This window comes from Parasteatoda tepidariorum, chromosome 8 (genome assembly GCF_982258835.1).
Source record: "Parasteatoda tepidariorum strain Cologne lab strain chromosome 8, Ptep-v5.0, whole genome shotgun sequence".
In the NCBI taxonomy this organism is placed as follows: Eukaryota; Metazoa; Arthropoda; class Arachnida; order Araneae; family Theridiidae; genus Parasteatoda; species Parasteatoda tepidariorum.
Window position 1 is genome coordinate 108,472,216 of NC_141762.1, and position 11,794 is coordinate 108,484,009.

Below are 11,794 nucleotides of genomic sequence, written 5' to 3' on the forward strand. Positions count from 1 at the left end.
TTTAACAGAACATAATAAATACTTTGGAGTAAGAAGGAGGAAAATGGATGGTAGCAGAATTCCCTAACATAATTTTATTTAGTATTTCTGTATTGCTAAGTAAATAATGCATTGAATGACGTTATAAAACTTTTGTTCTATATTTTACTGCTTTACAGCAATACATAAAATTAAGTAAAATTATCTGGCCGAATTATTCTTTTGTCATCCAAATCTTCCTCTTGCTTACTCCAAATACAAAAAGCAGCACTACTCTTTTGTTACTTTCTAATATTAGAAGTTATTCTCTAATATTAGAAGATGTTATCTAATATTAGGTGCTACTTTGGTAAGTTCAAGAAAGTGACATAAGACTGTAAAGACCCTACGAACAAGCAATCGATGGGAATATAAACCATACGAAATAAAGATAACTTCCGATTTATCAATCCGCCTATGTTACGATACGAGTGATATTCCAGGAATCAATCTTTCTAAATTTGTGCGAAATTTTTCTATTCATAAGAATATTTTCTACCACACTCAGTATTGACGATCAATTAAGTATCCAGAGCTTTAAGACATGGATGAATAAGCTTCCTAAAGTCCATCCGCTTACAATATGCTTAACGAGGCGATCTGTGATTCATTGTATTTTTTGTGTTTAAATTTACGCGTAAAATTTTACCCATTCATAAGATGTAATTTATAAATTCTTACAGAGTCAAATGAAACGCAGCATAAATAAAGGTTTGCCATGTTTTGAGTTTTTTTAAGCTCAGGCTTAAGAGTCAGTTGGAAGTAGTAACTCGGTAGTCTTAGGGCGCTTTTTCATTACACGACACGATACCGACAAAATCGGACGACAAATGTGTGAACTACAATGTCGTTACCGGATCGTTCAAGCAATTGTTTTTTCACTTGTCCGATATCGTTCGTCCGAGAAGTAGAAATTCTTGTTCATTAAATGTTTTGAGCAAGCAATTGCTCACTCGAGTGAGCAGTTGCTTGTGTTCTGTTGTGATTTTTCTCTGCAAACTTTAAATATGTCGGATGATAATCGTCGTCTCAAACTTCTTACTTAATTTTAGAAGAAAAAAGCTAGCAGTACGGAAATGTTTTCGGGTGCACGAAATGGTACTTACGTATTAACGCTACAGCAGCTACAGATTTGGCGGCTTTTAAGTGCCGCCAATCTACACCTAAAATTTTTGAGACGAATCATGAAATAAAATACTTTATTTAAAATCTAAAAATTCAAAGCACTTTAAAAATCAAAGTAGTCAATCGAATTTCGATGGAAAATGGGCCGATATAGTGTTTTACATATATTCAAAACAGTCTCTTTTCTTTCATCAGATGCTGCCGCCATATCGTCGCTTTGAAACTAAACCGTAGTTACTCAAAAAAATCGAAAAATGAATTATTTAAGTCATTTTGTGTAAAAAAAATCACCCCTTTAGAGAAACAACGTGTTATCTTCATAGTTCCATAAAATTAATTTAGAGAGCACATAGATCGTAATCGCATTGGGGCGATTCGCCATCTTAGTTTTAGGGAATAGTGTAGCAGTGTGCCAATTGCAACAAAACCTTGGAGGAGATAACGTCGCTTTGAAACTAAACCGTGGTAACTCAAAAAAGCAAGCTTTTCTGGAGAGCGATTTCTTTCCCTACACTGTTGTATGTCAAAATTTGAAATAAAATATGTCTAATATTCGAGAGGATATTTTGAAGAATATCGTTGTATTTTGAAATAACTCTCCACATTTAATAAAAGTTTAAGAGAAATGTGTTGCAACTCAAAGTACCTTAACTTATTTCGAAAATACCACAAAATTAGAAAGGCTACAAGAATCTGCCCTGGTTCATTGAAAAATGTAAAGAAACAGGGTTTTTTTAAAGTAAACTATTTTGTAATAGTCGCCATAGCTTTGAGTCAACCTGCGGAGGAAGTTCCTGAAAAGTTAGAAATCGCTCTCCTGAGAAACTTGCTTTTTTGAGTTACCATGGTTTAGTTTCAAAGTGACGATATGAGCTCTGATAAATAAGATTCCAAATGATGTCCCGCTGTCCCCCTATGTTTTTGTTCCACCATTTAGCACTGCCCCTTATTCTCTCAACTGTTTGCGTATTATGAACTCTTGTATCAGGATTAATAAAATGTATACAAATACCTACTTGCTAAGGTATTCGTATTTATGATAAACCTTAGCAAGTAGGAATCCTTCTATTCTCTTTGTCTGATAACCTTTCCAACTATCGGAATAAATTGTGCTACCATCTAAGCACCACTTGCTGATCAGACTGTCTTAAATTACATTTCCAAAACGTACGCTTACCAAAATAAAGTTTCATGTCATGGGAATTGGTACATTTTCGCTTTTTTGGGGTAAAATATTTTGCAATTGAAAAAATAAAATTACATCTTGTTCTGTTTTTGGAAAATCCCAAAGATGCATTTTCGTAGCACTAAAAAATGGCGTCAGAAATCAGCAAACAAGGCAACAAGGAGTCCAAAAGATAACTGCGTGCGAAAACGGGGTTGCTGTGTGCGAATAACAGGATTGCTCTTTATTGGCGCATTAGCACAACTTCTGCAACATTTATTTCGTGTGTGCTGAAGTACTCACAAAATAAATGAGGCAAGATATGTTGAATGAGATTTTTATGTGCTTTTCCATAAGCTACAAAAAGTCAAATAAATTTTTTAATTACGTCTGAATGAGAGAAACCAAGAACAAGAGTGATGTTAATGAGGAATAATTTTTACATGGCTTTTGAGTTGGCGTCTGCTCGCTAATTTATGTCTGTAATCACTTAACATTACTTAAGTTCTTTAAATGTTTTAAAGTATTAACGTTTTTTTTAATCATATTAAAATATTAGTTTAATTTAGAATAATCTTTTTAGATGATTTTTTAAATGAGTTTTATCAAATTTATCTTATGAAGCCGCTCTATCACGTTTCAAAAAAATGTTTCAGTTGAATCAGTGAACAGACTTTTTATTATTCAATCAAGCAGAAACCAGTAGTTAGATAGAGTTCTGTTTGAAATACATAAGGATCTTTATTTGCCATCTTCTCTATTATAAAAAATACTATCTCTTCATTAAAGCATATAATGAATTTATAAAAATTTTCAATAAAACTTTTGTGATTGTTTAAGTCTTTCAACCTCATTATAATGTAAAAAATGCTGCATCATAAAATTAAAAATTTATAACCAGACATGAGAATAAATTATATAAATCTTTTATTTTCAAATTTTATATTTGACATGATCAAATAAACGATTAAAATTGATTAAAAGAATAAAATAAGAGAAGAGAAAGATAGAGAGAGAAGATAAAACAGGAAAGATGAGCAACAACAAATAAAATCGCCACGATTTGAGGAGAAACTTACTTGCCTAACCAATATTTGATTCCGACAAAAGATATCGCCTTGTCGGATACGACATAATCGTTATCGTATCGGTGAATGAAAAAACGCGCCGTTGCTGACCATGTATTTTACTTGACCCTATGTCGTTCACCGACAATCGGATCCGTTTTGTCGTTATCGTGTCGTGTAATGAAAAAGCGCCCTTACGGCGATGTCAATCGGCATATATAAAATAGTGACACTTACGTGCCCTGGCAGCAGGTGGTGGAGTAGCAGGAGCCAGCGGTGGTGTAGCAGGAGCCAGCGGTGGTGTAGCAGGAGCCAGCGGTGGTGTAGCAGGAGCCAGCGGTGGTGTAGCAGGAGCCAGCGGTGGTGAAGCAGGAGCCAGCGGTGGTGAAGCAGGAGCCAGCGGTGGTGAAGCAGGAGCCAGCGGTGGTGAAGCAGGAGCCAGCGGTGGTGTAGCAGGAGCCGGCGGTGGTGTAGCAGGAGCAGGCGGTAGAGTAGCAGGAGCAGGCGGTGAAGTAGCGGGAACCTAAAGAAATTACGTTTGCTATTTGTTCATAATTTTTGTGTGATTATTTGACTATTGATTTAACACTAGAACCGCAGAATGGGTCTTTTTGATCCAAAATCAAAATAAAAAAATATTTAAATAGAGTTGATTACGAAAAATATTATTTTTTTTAAACCTATAATTAAATCCAGTGAAAAGTTCTCTAAGTGCATTAATATGACGGAAGTCAAAAACATTGACACAATTGAGTAAGGAAAAAAATATTCGTAGCCAGCAAAAATAAATTTAAAACTATTATTTATCAGGTAAAAATATTAAAAAAGAGCTTCCACTATTTTTAAATGCCATACATCATGTTTAAATAGTGTATAATAGTGTAAAACATTAGCCTACCTGCTCATTTTCATCTGCAAGCATCGCTCGTAGCCTGGCATTCTCTTCAGCCAGCCTTTGATTTTCTTGCTGAGATTCACTCAACCGGTTAGTTAAGTCTTGCTGCGTGACATAAAAATAGAAAACACTTAAAGTAAAAATGAGTAGTAAACAATTTCAAAAACTACATCAAAAGGCATCATGTTCAACAGCCATCAAATTATTTAATAGCATTTGTTGTTCTTAAACTGTTTGACAATCTGTTGTAACAATTGACGGGCAGGATGATTGGCATAAACACGTATAATGCATATAGTAATTAATTAAAATCTCGAATGTACCATTCCGAAAGTAGTCATCAAATGTCTTTTGATACATGGGTAATAATAATAAAAATATAGAGGATTTTTTTTCTTTAGTAAACACGAAGAATAACTTAACAGGAGGTGACCGGTTTGCTTTACAATCAACAAAGGATAAGATGAAGTAATGCAATTCTCTTCACTATAATTCTGTATTAATAACAGACGTAAAAAAGTTATAATTCTTCGTTGAGCATTGCTAATTTATACAGTATAAATATTAATTTGCTCCGAAACATTTTCACAATAGAGGAAGACCAGCAATTTTTTTTCCTATTTATAAATAAATAAAATTTTATCTTTCATTTCTGTCTTTTGAGGGTGTTTTGAAAAATTTGTCATAATAACGGAAATATTATATCAATAATACGCAAAGTTTATAGTGTAGTTATGTTACAGATACATTTTAATACATTATTCTGTGTCTAATCAATATGCAAATCCTATTACATTGCAAAATGTAAATGATTAAAACTGCTGAAATTTCTCATTCGAGTTATTTAAGGCCAATTATTAAGGCCAAAGTAGTCGAAGAGTAGTGAATGAAAAAAGCGATTTGGGTTCGCAAATCGATTTCATTGAATTTTTGACTGAGAGGAATGGTAATGAAACAGGTTAAAAGGTTTAATTCATGCATTAATTTTAGCTTTGGAAGAAACAATTCAAAACGCTTAATTTCTTTTGTCTAACCAATATCTTTTAAATTTTGAACATTTAGAATAACATAATTTGAAATAAAGAAATAAATTTTCTATCTTACTTCTTTTTCAAAACAAATTAAATAATAAAAAGTACAAAAGTTGCTTAATTCACTTTTAATATTTTTAGAGACAACGATTATAACGATTAAGGTATTTTTTACTGTTTTCCTTACTAGAACCATAGTTGCCACATTTTGCGGTGTAAAAAGTGTTCATTCAAAAAAGGAAAGTTTTATGTGTCTTATTGAGTTTAAAATGAAGGTTTTTTTCCCTTATGTCGCATCTAAATTATGTATTTAAAATAGTCTTTGGAGTTGAAAAACATCCTTAAATACATGGCAGTGACTACGCTAATCACAAATAAATTATGAAATACTTTCCTCATTATTTGAATAGATACATTTCTGGTAAGTAGAATTGTATCATAACCCAAGTAGCACAGGGATATTGTAACAGCTTTGGTCTACATCAACCGACATTGTCAATATTGGCGAAAACCGAAATTGTGTGTACGATATTGTACGATTCCCGTCGATTTCACATTAAAAATCTGTTTGTAAAATTTTCATTTAAAACTTTATTGTGTTCTTAAATCAAAATTAATCATTTAAAAGACAAAAAATGACGTCAAATTGTTATAATTCCAAAAAATAAATTTAAAATATAAATTTAGAGATATCCGAACAAAAACGGACAATATTTGATATCAATATTGTAATCGTGTTTTTGTCGCGTCATCGATCGTTTTCACTAAATACTGAAATCTGTGATATTCACCACTCGGAACCGTAACCCGTTAAGATGCTGTTTATCATTTTCCGCTACACCTGCCGTCTATTTATCTTTGTCTTCTTATATTTAAATCTAATTTCGTCTCATAAGATTTATATCTTAGCGCATAATGTAAGTGGAATTAAAATGATTTCGATTTAGCGAGCCCGAAAACTCAAACCAGTTGAAGATGAAGGAGAATTAATGCACCTTGTTGAAGTGAGCGAATTCTCTGATCTTGGCAGGTATGTTCTGTTTTTAATATGTATAATTATATATTGCAAGAATTACATTGATTTCCTCCTTTTTCATGTCCAGGCTGCTTAACTATTTAATTATATCACATTATTCAATTCTCATATTCACAAACAGTGGCGAAATTTTATAGTATGTTTGGAGGTGTTAAGCCTTCTGACATGCTTATGTTTATATTTTTTCACACCTGCAACTTGTACGTTCGATGAAAAATATTTTTTAATACTTAAACTAATTAAAAATGTAAGAGCCAGGCGAGCTAACAAATAGATCATATTTGCATATTTTTTAATTATTAATTTGTCATGGTAGATTGAAATGTTTTTTTTTTCGAAATTTTAAATTGATGATTTAGTATGTCTACTAGATTGATTTAATATGTCTACTGAAGATTTAATAAGATCTCTAATATTGCTGCTAGTAAGAAGTTTTTTTCTCAACCGTACAAGTTTTCAGCTATATATATATGTTTAATTATTATTATGTTTAATGTATTAAATTAATATATATATATATATGTAATGTTTAAATTACAAAAATAAGAATTGAATCATGAAAATTCTATGTGTCTACATCTTACTTACCAAACCGAATAGCTCATTAATCAAGTAATGAATAATTTCGGACGGGGTTTTGATATGTGTATATATATTTGCTAGAATTACGCCAATTTCCTCTTCTTTTTTTTTTAGTCCAGGTTTGTTAACTATTAAATTATATCACATTATTCAATTCTGATATTCCCAAAGATCTTGTTTACTTTTATTGGTTCTGTGCACTATAACAATTTGTCTGCTCCTCTCGGACTAAAAAAATGTCTAAAAGACTTGAAAAATGACTAAAATTACCTTTATTTATTTTTTGACAGAAATTTACCAGTTATATTTTAATCATGCCTTTAAATAATAACTTTTTGACATGCTCAATATACGCTGATAGTAGCGTAAATTGATGTATTTTTTCTGTTGTATTTTCGTCAGTTATTGATGTTGATTTTCACGTTGATTTTAAATATCCCGATAAACAACCTGAAAAATTGGAATCTTGTATTTGGGTATTTACTTTCTAAGTCAATAATTGTGTTGAATTTTATCAGTTATTGCTGCTGATTTCTCCATAGTTTTTAAATCTGATATATTTTATACGATATTTTTATACAACAGCCTAATCTAGAAACGAAACACTCATTTGAGGCGACCGATTCGTGTGAATTTTCGTCAATATTTTTTTTTTTGCCAAGTACTACCGCGTATTTAATGATTTGCAATTTTTTTTATTGTGATTATTAGTTATAAAAGGTGAAGGAAATAATTTCTGTGTCCCCCGCCTCCCAACAAAATGCAGAAATGTTACATGTAATGTTATAATCAAAATTACACATTCAATTTAAAAAAAGTTATATGTAGTTTTTTTTTTTTTTCTAAATTAGCTTTTGTTATTTTAAATTAGCAGCATACATGTTTATCATTATGAAAGGTATCTTGCAGAAGGATATTAGTGCTAGCAGTGTTTTCACTACAGCGCGAGAACGAGAGAATCTCGCATATTTTTTTTTATATTCTCGCATTAAAAAAATGATTACCGCGAGAAATTCGCGCATTCTATAAACCAATTTCAAAATTCGCGAATTTCTCGCATTTTGTAAAAAATTTCTCATTTGCGCCATTTAGAATAAAATCCGTTTCACTTTTCTTCCTGGATCTTTTATTATTTTCAACATCTGCCCCGTTATCTAGCTTCCCTATTTACCAGTATTGTTCAGAACCTATAAGAACAACAGAACACCATCCCACGGAACCTCTTTCAGAACGCATTTCTCTGCAATCACGTGTTTACCATTTCCTAATGTAAGATGTTCAAATTTTTTGCTCGTTAATGCAAGATGGACAAATACCTTGTAAAGCCAATATCTTCTACTTCGAAACGGATAAATGAAAATGAAACAAATGTGGATAGAAACGATCAAAACGAAACAAATACGCATTTGAGCAACATAATGAGAATAGCTGATGAAAAAGTAGATGTAGAACATTTTGCATATGATGATGCAGCAAAAATATTCAATGCTTTAAAAATTAGACGATGTTAAAAATGCATTATAATTAAAGAAATGATTTTTTTTCGAGTCTCTTGGTGTTTTTTTTTTTTTTTTTTTTTTTAATTTTTGAAATCTCACTTAACTTTTTGAAATCTCACCCTTTTTTTGAGAAAGGGTGAGAAATTCTCACCCATTTTTTTTCTGAGATGAGAACACTGTAGAGAGTTTTGTCGCAGATAGCTCGAAAAAATTCTGCCTCAGGGATTCAGAGTATAACAGCTTTGGTTATACCTATCATTTCAATTAATGTTATTATATTGCCTTTTTAAATTTATTGTTGTGATTTTGTCGGAGAAAATAGTAACTTCGGTAAGTCATGACAGCTTCTTGGAATTATTGATGGAAAGTCAGGGATTTGAAAATCTTAAATGTCGCAGATACCCCGTACATAATGAAAAGCAATCCATAGCTGAATATGTCCCAACTTTGCAACATATTTTAACTTATGTGATTCTTAAGTCAAATATGACTGTGAGAAGTGTTTTGATGGTATAGGTATTTCTCCGCACACAATTTATACTTAGAATTTGTGATAATTGGATTTGTAAACATGCTGATACTGCAATGTTTAATATATTTATTCAAAGGCAATTGCTTTGAAAGCTTCTCATATACAAAGTAAAGAACTAATGCAAGAACTCTTTTAGTGAAAAGTGACTGAAGTCATAAATAATATATTATAAAAATGAAAAATTTAGATAATTCCTTCCTTCAGCAATCCCATGCCCGTGTTACTTGTATGGTCTTAATTGAGGATAAAATATGAGATACATTTTGTAATGGTTATAAAAGCATATATATATTTTTTTTTTCCCTTCTTTCAGATATGTTATTTTGAAACCATCTGTAAAGGTTATCTATGCTCTTTTACTTCAGCACCATCTTGGAATTGGCGATGACGTATTGTAAATTAGAATGAAAAGGGAAACAGTGTTTTGAAAGCCTCTCAGCTGTTACAAACGCCATCTTGGGTAATTTTATAGACATAGAATTTTAAAATTTGTATAAAGACTTTACTTTTTCATTATCTTGCACTGAAATGGATCAGTTATTCCTTAAATTAATTACCCTGGTCCTTCCTGTTTTATTTTGCTTAGTTTGTATTCTAAACTCTAATACTTTTACATTTTACAGCATTGTATGTTTCAAAGTACAAAAGTTAGCCACTCTTAAAGTTTTGTAATGTTTTTCATGGCGTCTTTTCTCAACTACTAGCTATCAGGGTTTGTTGATTTAAATCATAATTTAATACATGATTTAAATCAAATGATTTTTTTTTTAAAAAATCATTGATTTTGAAAATTAAACGGTGCTTTAAATTATTGATACTTTATTGTTTTCTTTTCTTAGTTCTAAAATTTATTTTAAATAAACTGCTGCATTAATTAATTTCAGTTATTGAAATTACTTTCTTTCTTGGTGTGTGTTAAATTCCAACACATTTGAAATTACATTTATAACAATCTTTTTGATTCTTGAGATTGATTGGATAGCATTAAATGTGTACAGATTAAAGTACACATTTAATGCTGTCTTAATATAGACTTGCATAGCTGTAGAAAGTAATTAATAAATATGAATTTTTTCAAAAAAAAAATTCAAATAATGTTAATTTAAATTCTTCCTTTTGATTGAAAAAGCATGAAATTAAAATCTACATTATATTTTATTAGTGGAAAAATATTTCTAAAGCTTGAGGTTATATTAGAAGGAAATTACCCTAATATGTCAAAAATAGAAGGGGAAAAAGGGGGGCTGATGAATTCAGATGTTTTTTTCCTGATATAGTGTCATTCTTCCCTTTCAAAGTCTATTTGAGGCAGTAGAGAGTTCTTAACTGGTAACTGGAATTTTTTCTCTCATAATATGTTTATACTATCTTTGACGTTATCATATTTTCTATTAGGAAATTTTGTGGCAAAAAAGTTCCAATAAGTACATAGATTTTTTAAAAAAATTTTTTAGCTTAACTTATTTATTTTGATATAAGATTAAAAATGAATATTTTAATATAAAAATATATAGATTAAATATTTATTTATTTATTGATGAATGACTACATTTATAAACACAGTCTGTTGCATTTATTTTGTCTTATTAAAAATCAAGAGAAAAAAATCTCACTTTTTCATTAAAATTATGGTTTGCTAATTGAAACTTTGTTTTAATAGTTAAAGAACAGGGATCTGTGTCCAAGTCAAATTTATTACCACTTAGCAGTACCTTTACAAAATACTTCACTCTATCTGAATCAGCACTGTGGTAAGCACATGTTAGATGTGGAATTTGTATTGACTAGCTGGGTTCCAATCCCAGCCGATACTGGGATTGGAACCCGGCATCGAAAGGTGACCAAATAATTTTTAAAAATTATTCAAGGAAAATTTTTTTTCCATCTATTATATTATAAAATATAATATTTTCCATATGTTATAAACTTACTCGTAAAGGGCTCCCATATAAAAACAGGCCCAGTGCTCCTGAAAACATGAAAACTGCTCTGATTGTATACAAAAGAATTATCAACCTAGGGATTAGCATAAACGCTGCTAGTAGTACTTGGGTTATACTTATGTCTACTTTAGTTCATGTAATGTTTTCAATATAACTATTTGTCTTTTAATTTAAAAATATTAAAATTAACCACAGTTCATGTGTTATTTTTTTTCAGCTACTACCTTCAGACTGTTTAAAGAAACTTGCAAACTAGAAAAAGCTGAAAAATTTGAAGTTCTTGCCACCGTCAACGACCGGGAAGGCAAGAAGACTAAGTTTGCCTCTACTGACGCAGTTTTGTTTTAGAAACAATTGGTTGTATTAAAGAAAACAATAAATTATAGAAATTAGTATATTATTCTTTACTGTTTAATAAAAATTATATTTCATTTACTCATTTGACAACCGTTCATGCCCTAATAGATATTTTGGCTACACTTTAATGGACAAAGGCTATAAGTAAATAAATCGCAGCTTATTCTACCATGCTTACCCTTTTTTAAATCAGAAATCTGAGGAAGTGACTCCTGTTATTTTATTATGACAACATCAGTGTAAATATTGCTTTTTTTTTAATCTTTTTAATCAGATTTCTTAAAATCGAACATGATGCTGTGAAGATAAGGAATTTTGTTTTCCATACATACTATTTTAGTAAAATACAGATTATATAATACTAAAACGTCACAGCAAAAAAGTTTATAGTTTTAAATTAAACATATTGTAATTTTAATCTACATAGTAAAATATAGATGCTGTAAAAATTATTGCACAAATCACTTAAAATATTAAAATTATTTCACAGTATAAATGGCTGCTTGTACCCTGAAAAAGAGAAAAAATATCTTAACAAAACTAT

General features: G+C 30.6%; 1 long non-coding RNA gene across 1 annotated transcript; it reads left to right on the top strand.

Annotated features, from left to right (window-relative positions):
- Positions 1-6,057: 6,057 nt before the first annotated feature.
- On the top strand, positions 6,058-11,214 carry LOC147806672 (uncharacterized). The gene is made up of 3 exons (XR_015428495.1): positions 6,058-6,331; positions 9,264-9,410; positions 11,111-11,214. It is a non-coding gene; the product is annotated as an uncharacterized LOC147806672 (long non-coding RNA).
- The last annotated feature ends 580 nt before the right edge of the window (positions 11,215-11,794 follow it).